General features: G+C 41.1%; 1 protein-coding gene across 1 annotated transcript in view; it reads left to right on the top strand.

The window, feature by feature from the left end:
* LOC116336536 (protein kinase C-binding protein NELL1) overlaps window positions 1-12295 on the top strand; it is a 285884-nt gene that overhangs the window by 147979 nt on the left and 125610 nt on the right. The gene's annotated exons all lie outside the window — the stretch shown is intronic.

A 12295-nucleotide genomic window follows, 5' to 3' on the forward strand; every position in this document is an offset into this window, starting at 1 on the left:
TGTAAGTTTTCTCCCCAACAAACACAACAATGTCGACGAAACGTTTTGCACCGTCAAAAGCACCTGCGGGTGCCTTTGGTTTCATTCTATAATACTGTACTTATTTTACTACGAAAGTTTGAACTTTGAGGGTTTTTAAACGAGAGAAAAGTGTGAAAATGTGCATGCCTGCCTGAGAAAAGTGTATAAAGTGTGTAGTGAGGGGTTTTACAGCCTTAAAACATCTATAATAATTGTAAAAAACAAAACTGGCTACTTCGGGAATTTCACCTATTGCGGGTTATTTTTAGAACTCCCGCGATAAACGAGGGATCACTGTAACTCAAAATGTTTTGAATTAATTCCGATAAAACTTTGTGGGGGTGTACATCAGGGTCATGTTAACAATCCATAACAATTTGGCTTATACACACCAAGGCCTTCAAGGTCAACTTAATCATTTATTGTTTAAACTGTGATCCTCACAAATGTGGTGGATTTAAAATATTGTCACATTTGGCCTCTTATCCCTCCTTCAAAGCCAATAGATTGATCTGAAGTTCAATAATAATGCTATATAGAGCTTCTTGATGCATTCTCAATCATCCAGGAAAGTAAATCTCCAAAAGTTGAATCTGTTCATCTGGACGTAGCGTTTTGTGGGAGAAACGTTTCGTCACTCATCCAAGTGACTTCTTCAGTCTCAGCTGACTGCAGGTTTCCCCAAACCTTATAAACAGTACATTTGCATAATGACTGAAACCAGCCCACTGAAGGAACAATGGGCTGTGAGGTCAGTTTCTTAATCATAATTATGCAAATTCCCATGACCATTGATCAACAATCACTGACCAAAACCCACTGATCAAGGAACACTGATCAATGGCCATGAGTACCATTCACAGAGAGTTGGGGAATGGTTGCAATCACAACATTGTAAGATGGCGAAAGATGTACCCTTAGGCCCCCTCCTCGATTCAGAGATGGTCTTTCCCTTTTCACGTAAATGGCCTCCTTGACTCCGTGCTCAAACCAGCGTTCTTCCCTGTCCAGGATGTGTACATCCTCATCGTTGAAAGAGTGTCCACTGGCCTGTAGGTGTAAATAAACTGCAGAGTCCTGGCCTGATGAGGCTGCTCATCAAGAAGGCCCTGAGTAAATGTGGTTATCCCAGCTGGACTTTTGTCAAAGCTGGGAAGGCACCTAAAGAAAGCTCCAGCCGATCCAGGAGAGAAGGACAACCGCTGCCCAGGCGAAAACCTGTAGTGATCCCATATGTGTCAGGAGTATCGGAACAGTTGAGACGCATTTTTTCTAAACGCTGGGTCTCTGTGGCTTTTAAACCCCAAAATACGCTGTGCCAAAAACTGGTCCACCCCAAGGATCGGGTCCCCCGACACAAACAGAGTAACATAGTGTACGCTGTTAAGTGCCAGGAGGATTGCCAGGATTTATACATCGGGGAAACCAAACAACCTCTAGCGAAGCGGATGGCACAACACAGAAGAGCAACCTCATCAGGCCAGGACTCTGCAGTTTATTTACACCTACAGGCCAGTGGACACTCTTTCAACGATGAGGATGTACACATCCTGGACAGGGAAGAACGCTGGTTTGAGCGCGGAGTCAAGGAGGCCATTTACGTGAAAAGGGAAAGACCATCTCTGAATCGAGGAGGGGGGCCTAAGGGTACATCTTTCGCCATCTTACAATGCTGTGATTGCAACCATTCCCCAACTCTCTGTGAATGGTACTCATGGCCATTGATCAGTGTTCTTTGATCAGTGGGTTTTGGTCAGTGATTGTTGATCAATGGTCATGGGAATTTGCATAATTATGATTAAGGAACTGACCTCACAGCCCATTGTTCCTTCAGTGGGCTGGTTTCAGTCATTATGCAAATGTACTGTTTATAAGGTTTGGGGAAACCTGCAGTCAGCTGAGACTGAAGAAGTCACTTGGATGAGTGACGAAACGTTTCTCCCACAAAACGCTACGTCCAGATGAACAGATTCAACTTTTGGAACTATATAGAGCTATTTAACACTGTCAGTTTAAGATTAATCGTGGGACCTTTTCCTGATATTCCCAGGTGTTGGTGTTAGGCGTATTTAGTACTGGCTATCTGAAGGTTTGATTAAACTCATCTTTTGTTGTTTTCTCTGACTAAAGAAAAGTGTCACTGATGGCATCAAAACCGATCACAAATTGAATGCAGTGTAACTTCTGATAGCACTGCTATAGACTTCATGGTTGCACTGTGGCATAAATGTGGATCTAGCATCCCTGAGATCTCTCATCTCTTTAGCCACAGGATGAGAAAGTTTATCAGCTTTGCACAGACATCTATAGTCTCTGCTAGTGCGCTTAGGTAGCTTTCCTGTATTCATTCATCACTCATTATGATTAGGCTTTCTTCTAAATGCAATGTTGTGAAGAAATGAAAATCTGCTCATTGTTCCTGTTAATGTTATTATCATTCTAAGTGAGGCATGCTGTTGATCTCAATTAATTTGTTGACCATAAGCCACACATAGAAAATATCATCATTCAGCAGCCCACATTGCTTTAATCTTGTGTGGTACAATCATCATCTACCAGATGTAATTCCATTCTCGTGCTAGTGAGTAGTTGCTTTTTTTATTACCTTGCAAAGTGCAAAGCATGGTGGGTAAGTCTTTGATATGTGAGTTTAGCAGCCTTACTATTATCTAAGACAGCAGATTTGTCAGCTGCGTGGGCAAGGCAGCTTACACTAATGTGTTTGGAAGTGCAGGGATCTCATAATCATCTCTGTTATTTGCTGTGAGTTTGACCAGCCAACTACTGAGTGACCTTGCTTCACCTTCCCCATTAAAACTCAAAGACAGTGGTGTTAGCCTCGGTGAGGAGACTGAATAAACTCCCACTCGCTCTTAAAATCCAGGTTCTCTTGACAGTGTTGAAGGACTGAATGAGGAAGCCCAAGCGATGAGGTTTAGAAGGACATCCTCAAACAGTTTGGCTGCTTCCTTTGCAAACGTTTTTCCAACAAAAGAAGCATTAAAGCATTTTTGAGCAGGGTGTTTTAGTTTTTAATATCATAGTATGTATTTTGTGTAATTAAGATGAGAATATATGACCTGAAAGTTTCATGTTTGATAAAGGTTTTGCCACATTTCTCATTACACGGCAAACACAAAATGTGCAAGTGGCAAATGCTTGTAAAACCTACTCGGGCGTTCTGTTTACAGCCAGAGTCATGAACAGGTCATGAATTATTCAGTCTGTCATAGCTGTGAGTTCAGATTCTGTTTAAAGGTCCCATTTTACTCACATTTCTGCCTTCTGTGAATTTGTTTTTCATTGCCCATGTCCCAAGATACTGTAAGTTGTGCATCGTTATTTATTTATATCAACTACGTGGAAGTTCTGCCATGCAGAGGGTTAGCAGGAGGCCCAGTCCTTTCCAGAAACACCTGTAGCATAAACTAATCTAAACCAGTTTGAATAGAATTTGGATGGAAGTATTCATCTATTTACTTCTGCTTCAGCGTCATGGGTGGGTGGGTGGACTCTCTCCGTTGCATTAGGGCAAGAGATGGAGTAGATCCTGGACAGATTGTCAGTCTGTCGAATGGCTAACATAAAGAGACAGACCACCATTCACAGCCACAGCTATGGCCAATTTAAAATCAGCAATTAACCTAAACCTACTAAATGCATGTCTTCGGACTGTGGGAGGAAGCCAAGGTACCCAGAGAGAACCGACGCAGACACGGGGAGAACATCCAAACACCGCACAGAAAAGCCCTGTTGGTTGATTCACACCCAGGACCTTCTAGCTCAAGACAACAGTGCTAACAATTGTGCCACCGTGCTTCACTGGTTGAAATGTATGAAACGGCCCTAACACTATGTTTCTTAATTGTTTTGAGATTATCAAGCATTTAGCAAATGTAGATCCTCTTAGAATTTCTCATCGCAGTGCATTTGATTTTCACCTTTTCTTACACATTGTGGCTATGTTATAACATTGTTCTCAGAAATCCCACCAGATGATGGTTAATCAGGCAAAATCTGCAACTGGGAGGAAGCATTATGAGAAAATGAGAAAAGCTGCAATCAGGTTTGTTGTAGAGTGGTTAGAGATGGATAATCATGGAGTATATAACAAATTCTGTCATTTTCCAACAGAGAGAGGTGAATGCACAACTTCAGGACCCAGCATTTATTGTGTTAATGTTGCATGCTTTTGAAAATGTAAAACAGTGCTGCAGGATAAAACATGGATGCAGCCACAATACGGGCCTCCAAGTGATACACATTATAGATGTCACTTCTGTGTGCTGCTCTCTAAGCCCCGCTGACAGGAGGTGGTGTTGGTGTGTGTGTCTGTGTGGGAGGAGTTAATGATGGCGATGACACATGTCACAAGTCCTCTGTGGGAGTTTTAGGGGGTGTTTGAGGTGCTGATACAACCTCCATCCATGTTTAATTGAGTGAAGGAGGAAAAGGGTAAAGGAGTTTTGGTTCCAGCCTGGTTGAATGGGGCCTTTCTGTTTGGATATTGTGTGTTTTTCCCTGGGCATGCTTGGGTTCTCTCCAGGTGCACTGACTTCCCCTCACAGTCCAAAGACCTCCATGTTTGGTTAATTTGTGGGTAGGTGTGAATATGAGTGTGAACGGTTGTCTGTCTCTCTCTGTTAGCCCTGTGATACACTGGTGACTCATGCAGGGTGTACGCCACCTTTCACCTTATGTCAGCGGGGATAGGCTCCAGCCTCCCTGTGACCTTGAATTTTATTAGCAATTAAGAGGTATATTCATTTGTATGGGTGTATAAAAACATACATTTATCGTATATCGATACACATAAATAAAAATTTAAAGAAATGAAAGCAATGTTGTCACAGTAGATTACACCTGAGTCATCACAGAAAGGCCTACATTGTATTAAGACTGGGGGCTAAAAAAGGGGGATCATTTGCACTATCACTGGTGTTGTGGTGTTGACCTTGAGAAACCCAGACTGCGGTACTTTTTATTTTCTTTTTAAAGGAGTAAAAGAAAAGAAAGGGATCAGAGTAATTGTGCTCTCTTTGTACTTTTGTCAAGTGGTGTGGAACAACTAAAAGTAACGTGTGTGCAGGCTTTATAGCTGTTTCCTCAGAGGAAATGTATATTTAGGACATACTGCAATGCATATTGCATCAATTTGGAAGCCTTCCCTTGTTTTCAGCTGCTGGCAGACACAGGCTTGACTGAGTTTCATGATGATGATCCCTTCATGACAAGTCTCTAAAACTTTCATGATCCACAGTGAGGTGGCGTGCCTAAGACAAAGAGATAAAGGGTTAAAAGAAATCCAGAAGGATCACAGCAGCACAGATAAGGAGTGTTCTTTACCATCCATCATTTCTTAGCGGCACTCACAAGTGGTGGGAGAAAACAACTCCTTTGACACACCACAAGGCCGATGTTTACTGTCATTCCCATAAAAACTAAAGGAGAATGAATGATTCAGACTACTGTGACAAAGTCGGCAACATCTGCTGCACTCTGGGCTTCCAAGGATTTGTGCTCTCACTGCTGCATAGCCTTCTGCTCATCCATACACCCATCTTTATTTTATTCTACCCTATTTTCTCATTTGCTCTCTGTGCATCCCGCTCTCAACGCTTTCTGATCACACTCCTCTTGTGTAGCACACCTTGGGCTTGCTATTATATCAGCCAGCTCCATAGTCTGTGTTCAACATGTTAGCCTCAATTTTCTTGCAGATGAAGGGTTTGTACTTTCAAGTGTTGTTTAAATCAATGGTTTCCATGTACTGCGAACTCATTATTCTTCTGTTTCATTACTAATCTGTTTTCCAAAGTATAGGTCTGTCAGAACCACTGTTGTCAATAGAAGATTATTTTCTATCTGCAGTTAGGAAAGCAGCCTCCCAGTGTCAGAGAGCCAAAATTGCCTTGTGTTTGACACCCCTGTGGTATAGCGTCACGTCATTTCCTGCCAGAACTAATGGTATGATCCATATGTAGACTTGAACTTGCATTCTTTCTTGAGGCCGCCAAATGGCAATAGCTTTAGATACAAAAAGGCTTCCATTCCAATAAAAGTTTATGAGTTGCTTTCTGTTTTGACCTCTGTAAAAGCTTTCCTGGTGTGTTTATGGGCTTAAGGAGGCTTACCTGTGGTTGGATTGTTGTTGACAGCCAATAAGCAAGCAGTTTCTCAGACACCACTTGTCGGCGATGGTAAAATTGCTATTCTCAGTGCTTTAAAACAGTACTTCAGAAATGGGTGCCCCTCTGTCAGGAGAAGTATTCTAAAACACTTCTTCAGTTGAGAATCAGAGAGGAGAAACACAGTTTTACTTGTATACAAGGGCAGCACAGAGCAGGGCTCTGTGACACGTGCTCTGAGACTGCCCTGGTCTTTATTTATACATCAGTGGGTGTTTGTTCCTTACATTGGAATGTGGATGTTTGTGTGTGTGTGTGTGTGTGTGTGTGTGTGTGTGTGTGTGTGTGTGTGTGTGTGTGTGTGTGTGTGTGTGTGTGTGTGTGTGTGTGTGTGTGAACCCATAAATGACCTCCTAAACCTGCTGGCCTGGAAGTCCAGCAGTTCATCTAAACAAAATGCACTTAGCCTAAAACAGACATAGATACGTTTATCCTATCATAAAACAATAAGACAAGGTACGACCTCTCCCATGCCCCCAGGATGTGGGTTTGAATACCAGAACACCCTGGAATGCACACAAAGCCCACTAAAGATCACACATCCTATCACTACACAATTGATTATAAACCTCTAAGCATATATGGAAACTCATATCATTAAAAGATTATACTGACTACTAAGTACAATTTTCCATTGACATTCCCCCCTGTTGTCAGTATAACTTTTAAGTGAGATATCAGTATGTAACATCTTGTTGTACATTTTCTGTCACATCCTCATTAATCACACAAAGTCTTCACATTCCAACAGGTCGGGGTCATTATCATCATCTTTCACGGCTATGTATGCAGCAACAGTGGAAAATATTATGCGGTTATCCAATTTCTCATTAATGTCATTCAATGGTAAACTGCATCCTACAAATGAACAAATGAATTGTTAATGGTCAAAATAAGAAATTAACATTTTCAAGATCACTCCAACTTGGTGGTGCTCCTCCGCAAGACATGTAAATCACGTCTCTCTGCAGAGTGGTTTAAGTTCTGCAGGGCATCATAAATGTCTCTTCCAGTTGTTTCTATCACTGTCCATAAGACCAGAGTCCAAATGTATGTAGAATAGACATTCAAACATACCAGTTGGTTTTGTTGCTTGTCAACATGGGTCTCAGCTATCTTCAAAGCTGCAGGCCTCATCAGTACTCTAGTTTTATGGCCTCTACCAACCCCCATCACCTCACTTCAGGCCTCCTTGTCCTGTGGGGGATACATATGACTCCTCCATTGTCCATCCTCTGCAGGAAAACCCTCTGTGGAAAGGGTGCTGGATCCCGTTATCTTACTGCTGTTATGATCCCAGCAGTCTTCAGTGTGCCATCGTGTGCATAGTACAGTGACACAGCATTAGGTGATGTTCATAGGAAACTGCTGTCATCACCACCATCGCTTCTGGTTCCTGTGCTTTTCACAGAATCATGATGCCATCCTTGGACTCCGCCTGCGCTGTCGATGGAGCTTGGCACGCTCCCCTCATCCTTCAGGTGCCCATCTGTTGTCCACAATCTCCTCTGTTGGCCTCTGGAAAGCCCCCTTGGAACAGCTCTCATTCCAACGCAGCTTCATGGTCCTTGCTGTGGCTCCAAAGTCTGATCTCATAATGGGCCCCAAACAGCTCGACCTTTGACCTCAACCACTGCCTGGGCTGTCAGCTATGCCTGGAATGGTTCTCGCGTCTCACTGGGCCTCTGAAGATTTCTCAGGAGATTCCTTTCAGCAATACTCTGACTGCTGCACCTGTATTTCCTTGCTAGGAGGAGAAACCTTCTATCTGGAAAGCATGTCAATCATCATCAAACCACATTCTTTAGTTCAGTGAGCTTCATTTATGGACCATCAAAGCCTCATCTGAACATGGATGCACCACTTGCATAGGTTTAATACCCGTTGAGGAACTGTTAGTCACACAAAAATCATAAAAAACATAGTTTAGAAAACATAGAAAAGATAGTTAACACTTCTTCAGTTGAGAATCAGAGAGGAGAAACACAGTTTTACTTGTATACAAGGGCAGCACAGAGCAGGGCTCTGTGACACGCGCTCTGAGACTGCCCTGGTCTTTATTTATACATCAGTGGGTGTTTGTTCCTTACATTGGAATGTGGAAGGGGTGTGTGGATGTGTTGTGTGTGTGTGTGTGTGTGTGTGTGTGTGTGTGTGTGTGTGTGTGTGTGTGTGTGTGTGTGTGTGTGTGTGTGTGTGTGTGTGTGTGAACCCATAAATGACCTCCTAAACCTGCTGGCCTGGAAGTCCAGCAGTTCATCTAAACAAAATGCACTTAGCCTAAAACAGACATAGATACGTTTATCCTATCATAAAACAATAAGACAAGGTACGACCTCTCCCATGCCCCCAGGATGTGGGTTTGAATACCAGAACACCCTGGAATGCACACAAAGCCCACTAAAGATCACACATCCTATCACTACACAATCGATTATACACCTCTAAACATATATGGAAACTCATATCATTAAAAGATTATACTGACTACTAAGTACAATTTTCCATTGACACCCTCCCTGAGCCTGGTTCTGCCTGAAGTTTCTCCCTGTTACAATGGAGTTTTTCCTTCCCACTGTCTCCAAGTATTTGCTCAGAGAGGCTAGTCTGATTGTTGGGGTTTTCTCTGCATTATTGTAGGAAATGTACCTTATAATATAAAGTACTGTGAGGTGATTTAGAATCGATTGGCCACTATATGAACAAAATTTAATTGAACTCACAATTTTATCTTTTAAATTAACTAAGAATGGATGGATGGATGGATGAATGATCACATTTCATCTTTAGTCATAAGTAAACAAAAATTCTTCCAGCTTTAACACTTATTTACATTTAGTCTGTAGGGTATTATCAGAAAAATCATATTAAACCAATATTTTGTGGAGAGGCATCCAGTTTCTGACCTTACTTGATTATGGACTGTAATCAGGGTTGTTATCAGAATGTAGTGAATTTCCTCCTGCTTCACTGGCAAGATCAACCAGCATTTGATTCACCATGAATAGAGCAATTTGGAAAAATGTCACATTGCAGTTTGACAGAAAGCACGATAGAAGATAAAAGCACTTCCAAAGGTAACAGCCATGGACCTCATTAAATGTTCAAGCTGGCCACTTTTCTTATCAGTTTTCTCCCTTGGAGCAAAACCCTAAGGCTCAAATGGCGATTCAGTTCATGCTTTAAGCTGACAGTGTGTGCAACAACCAGATCTGAAGTGGTGCACTTTTACCCTTTCTTCTTAAACCTGCCTGTTCTGTTTGAACAAACATAGATAGGAACATATATCTATGAAAAGAACCAAATGAGGGTCATTAGGATTGATAATGTAAACCTTAGATGTAAGCACAACATCAGTTCTAATTACACTGTTTTATATTTAGCTGTTTCTTTACAAGTTCACCGTTTAATTCTCACACGATGCATCTTAATGTCCTTTAAAAGCTAAAAGATACAAAAATAGTTAGGTACACTTTAGAGTATTTAGAGTACTGTCTGTGTGATGAACATGAACAGAAGTGCTGCCGTCCCATATGTTTGCATTTTAGAAAAGCCTGGATATTGAAAAAAGATGCACCATTTTGTTGTTTTGGTTTTTTTCATTCATGCCAGATATGAACAAATATGAACAAATTATAGCACTTAGTTGTTATTTATCCAGTGGTTATGTAATATTTTGCATGTTTGCCTGTTCAGCGCATATTCCTTATTCTATGTAGTGAATGTGTGAATGCATCATGTCAAGATGCTATTGCCTAATTGTCTGTGAATATCATTTTCTATAGGAAGGACTTAGGAAGGAAGTTCATTGAACAAGGATTTTGTTCACTGCAAGACTGTTCAATGAATGCTCCATTTACAGCCATATTTTTAGCCCCAAGGCATCATTAGTGCATTGTGGGAAAATGCAGCAATCACACATGGTATGGAGATGGTTATCCCAGTGAGACGGTTCAAATTACACCACAAGTTGTTTGCTCAATTCTATAAAATCAGCTTTGTTGGATTTTTTTCTTTCTTCTTTTTTTTTTGCCTGATAAGCAATCTCTCATGCTATTTCTGAAAAAAAAAATTCTCGAGGAAGAAGCGGACTGGCTTAAAACGTCACTGGAATTGTAAACTGGAGAAGTTTAAGACATCTTGAACCAGTTACTTTTACCCATGACCAGGGTGGCTGTGGCTCAGGACTTAGAGCCGGTTGCCTGGTAAGTTGGTTTGTGGATAAAAACCACAAACCACCAATTTAAATGGAGCACTAAACATTAAATTGCTCTTAGTGTGAATGCTTTTTTTTTTCTTTTTTTTGAAATGCAAAAAAGTGCTTGGATGAATGAGACTTATAGTAATACTTTCACTGCTCAAGCCAAGTAGAAAAGCACCATTCAAAACTCCCTCAATGACTTCTATATTCCAAAAGATACAAAAACACTGGAATGAATCTTTGCTTATGGAGTTATATGGATTATTTTTTAAAGCACTAGCTCTGTTGGTCTTACAAAGAAAATCAAGATGTGATGTATACACTAGGCCTCATATTTTTATCTTCTCTTGCTGAATCTTACATTTGCAAATCAAGACAAATGCACCTTGAGCTTTTTTGACAGCAATCAAAAAAAGGAAAAGCGTCTGCATGTTTTTTTGTTTTTTTTAAACAGCCACTGTTTGTGCTGCGATGAGACATGGATTCACTACATAATGAGAAAGCTGTTTCAGTTCAACTTTAACTGCTGTTATCACAGGGTACATGTTCTGCACATGGTTATTTCTATACACAGTTCATGTCACTTATGTCATGTCACTGTCAGAGATAGGACAGGACAGGATCAGTAAATGTATCAAGCGAAAAGCTTTTATACCTTTTTAACATTAACTAAAATGTTTATCATTGTAGGTACTTTTTACACACATTCAAGTATGTGATACGTTCAAGTTGCCTGATTCGCGGGAGAGACACGTGCTACAAATGACTACAGGTTTAAGTGTGGATCACAGACAAAATAGATGAGATTGGATCACAGCCTCAACACTTGTCAACATGTTAATATTCCACCTACGTACTGCTTGCATTTTCAGATGTGGTCTTCATTGTCTTCATTGCCTTGAACACACGATATAGCCTGTGTTATAAGTTAATCAGAAATGTATGCATAATGCTATAGTTCAATTGGATTAGTCCAAATTAAATCATTGCTAAAGCAATCGTGTGAAAATTACAGCCTGCGATCCTTTTTCAGAGCATAAATCGAGTGCCATTGTTTGAAGAAACAGATGGGTCCCCTTTGACTTGACCTCTCCAAGCCACAGAAGAAAATAGCATGTAATGTTCATGCACTGCTGCACACACTCTGCTGTCCTGGAGAGCATCTGAGGTTATTGCTCCGTTCGGCCCTAATTATCCAACAATGCTAAATGGATTTGTCAGTCTCTATAGCACCTAACAATCAGCCAGTGTAGAAATGTACATTTAGAGTAATGTGAGAGGCACATTACTGTGTATAATTCACATTGCCCCAGGCGTGTGAGCCACATGAAATGGCCCTTTATATCTGGCAAAATGGCAAACAGCTTTGCTGCTGCTCCTACTGTATGTCGCCGTTTCGGTAATGCATTTATAATTCTCCTTCGCTGCCTTTGTCTTCATTTTAAAGACATAATTGTAAGTAGTCTGTCCTTGTTATTTATTCATCACATATTCCTGTCTTTCCACACGCTTGTTTGGATTCTTGCTCTTCGCACCGCTCCGTCGTTCTCATAAAGGATTTTTTTGTTGTTGTTGTTTTTTTTGCCAACCATGTTACCCCTGTTGTTGTTTTCATTGCTCAGACATGTCGACACACTTTCTGATTAGATGGCAATCACAATATGAAGCACTGTCACTTGACAGCAGAAAGGAAGCTGCAATTCTTTTAATCAAGCAGAAGGCTTGAGAAAGCAGGGTGGTGGATACAGGCGGTGGTGTGTGTTTGAAATGCGTTCCTCTTTGATCCCGTTATGTTCTGGTGCTCTGACTCACTTGGAGGTTGACGGGGGACAGATGACAGTTTCATGACCCAGTAAAGACTTGTGCTATCATGTGGGTAGGATAT

The sequence above is a fragment of the Oreochromis aureus genome, linkage group 1 (assembly GCF_013358895.1).
Source record: "Oreochromis aureus strain Israel breed Guangdong linkage group 1, ZZ_aureus, whole genome shotgun sequence".
NCBI lineage: Eukaryota > Metazoa > Chordata > Actinopteri > Cichliformes > Cichlidae > Oreochromis > Oreochromis aureus.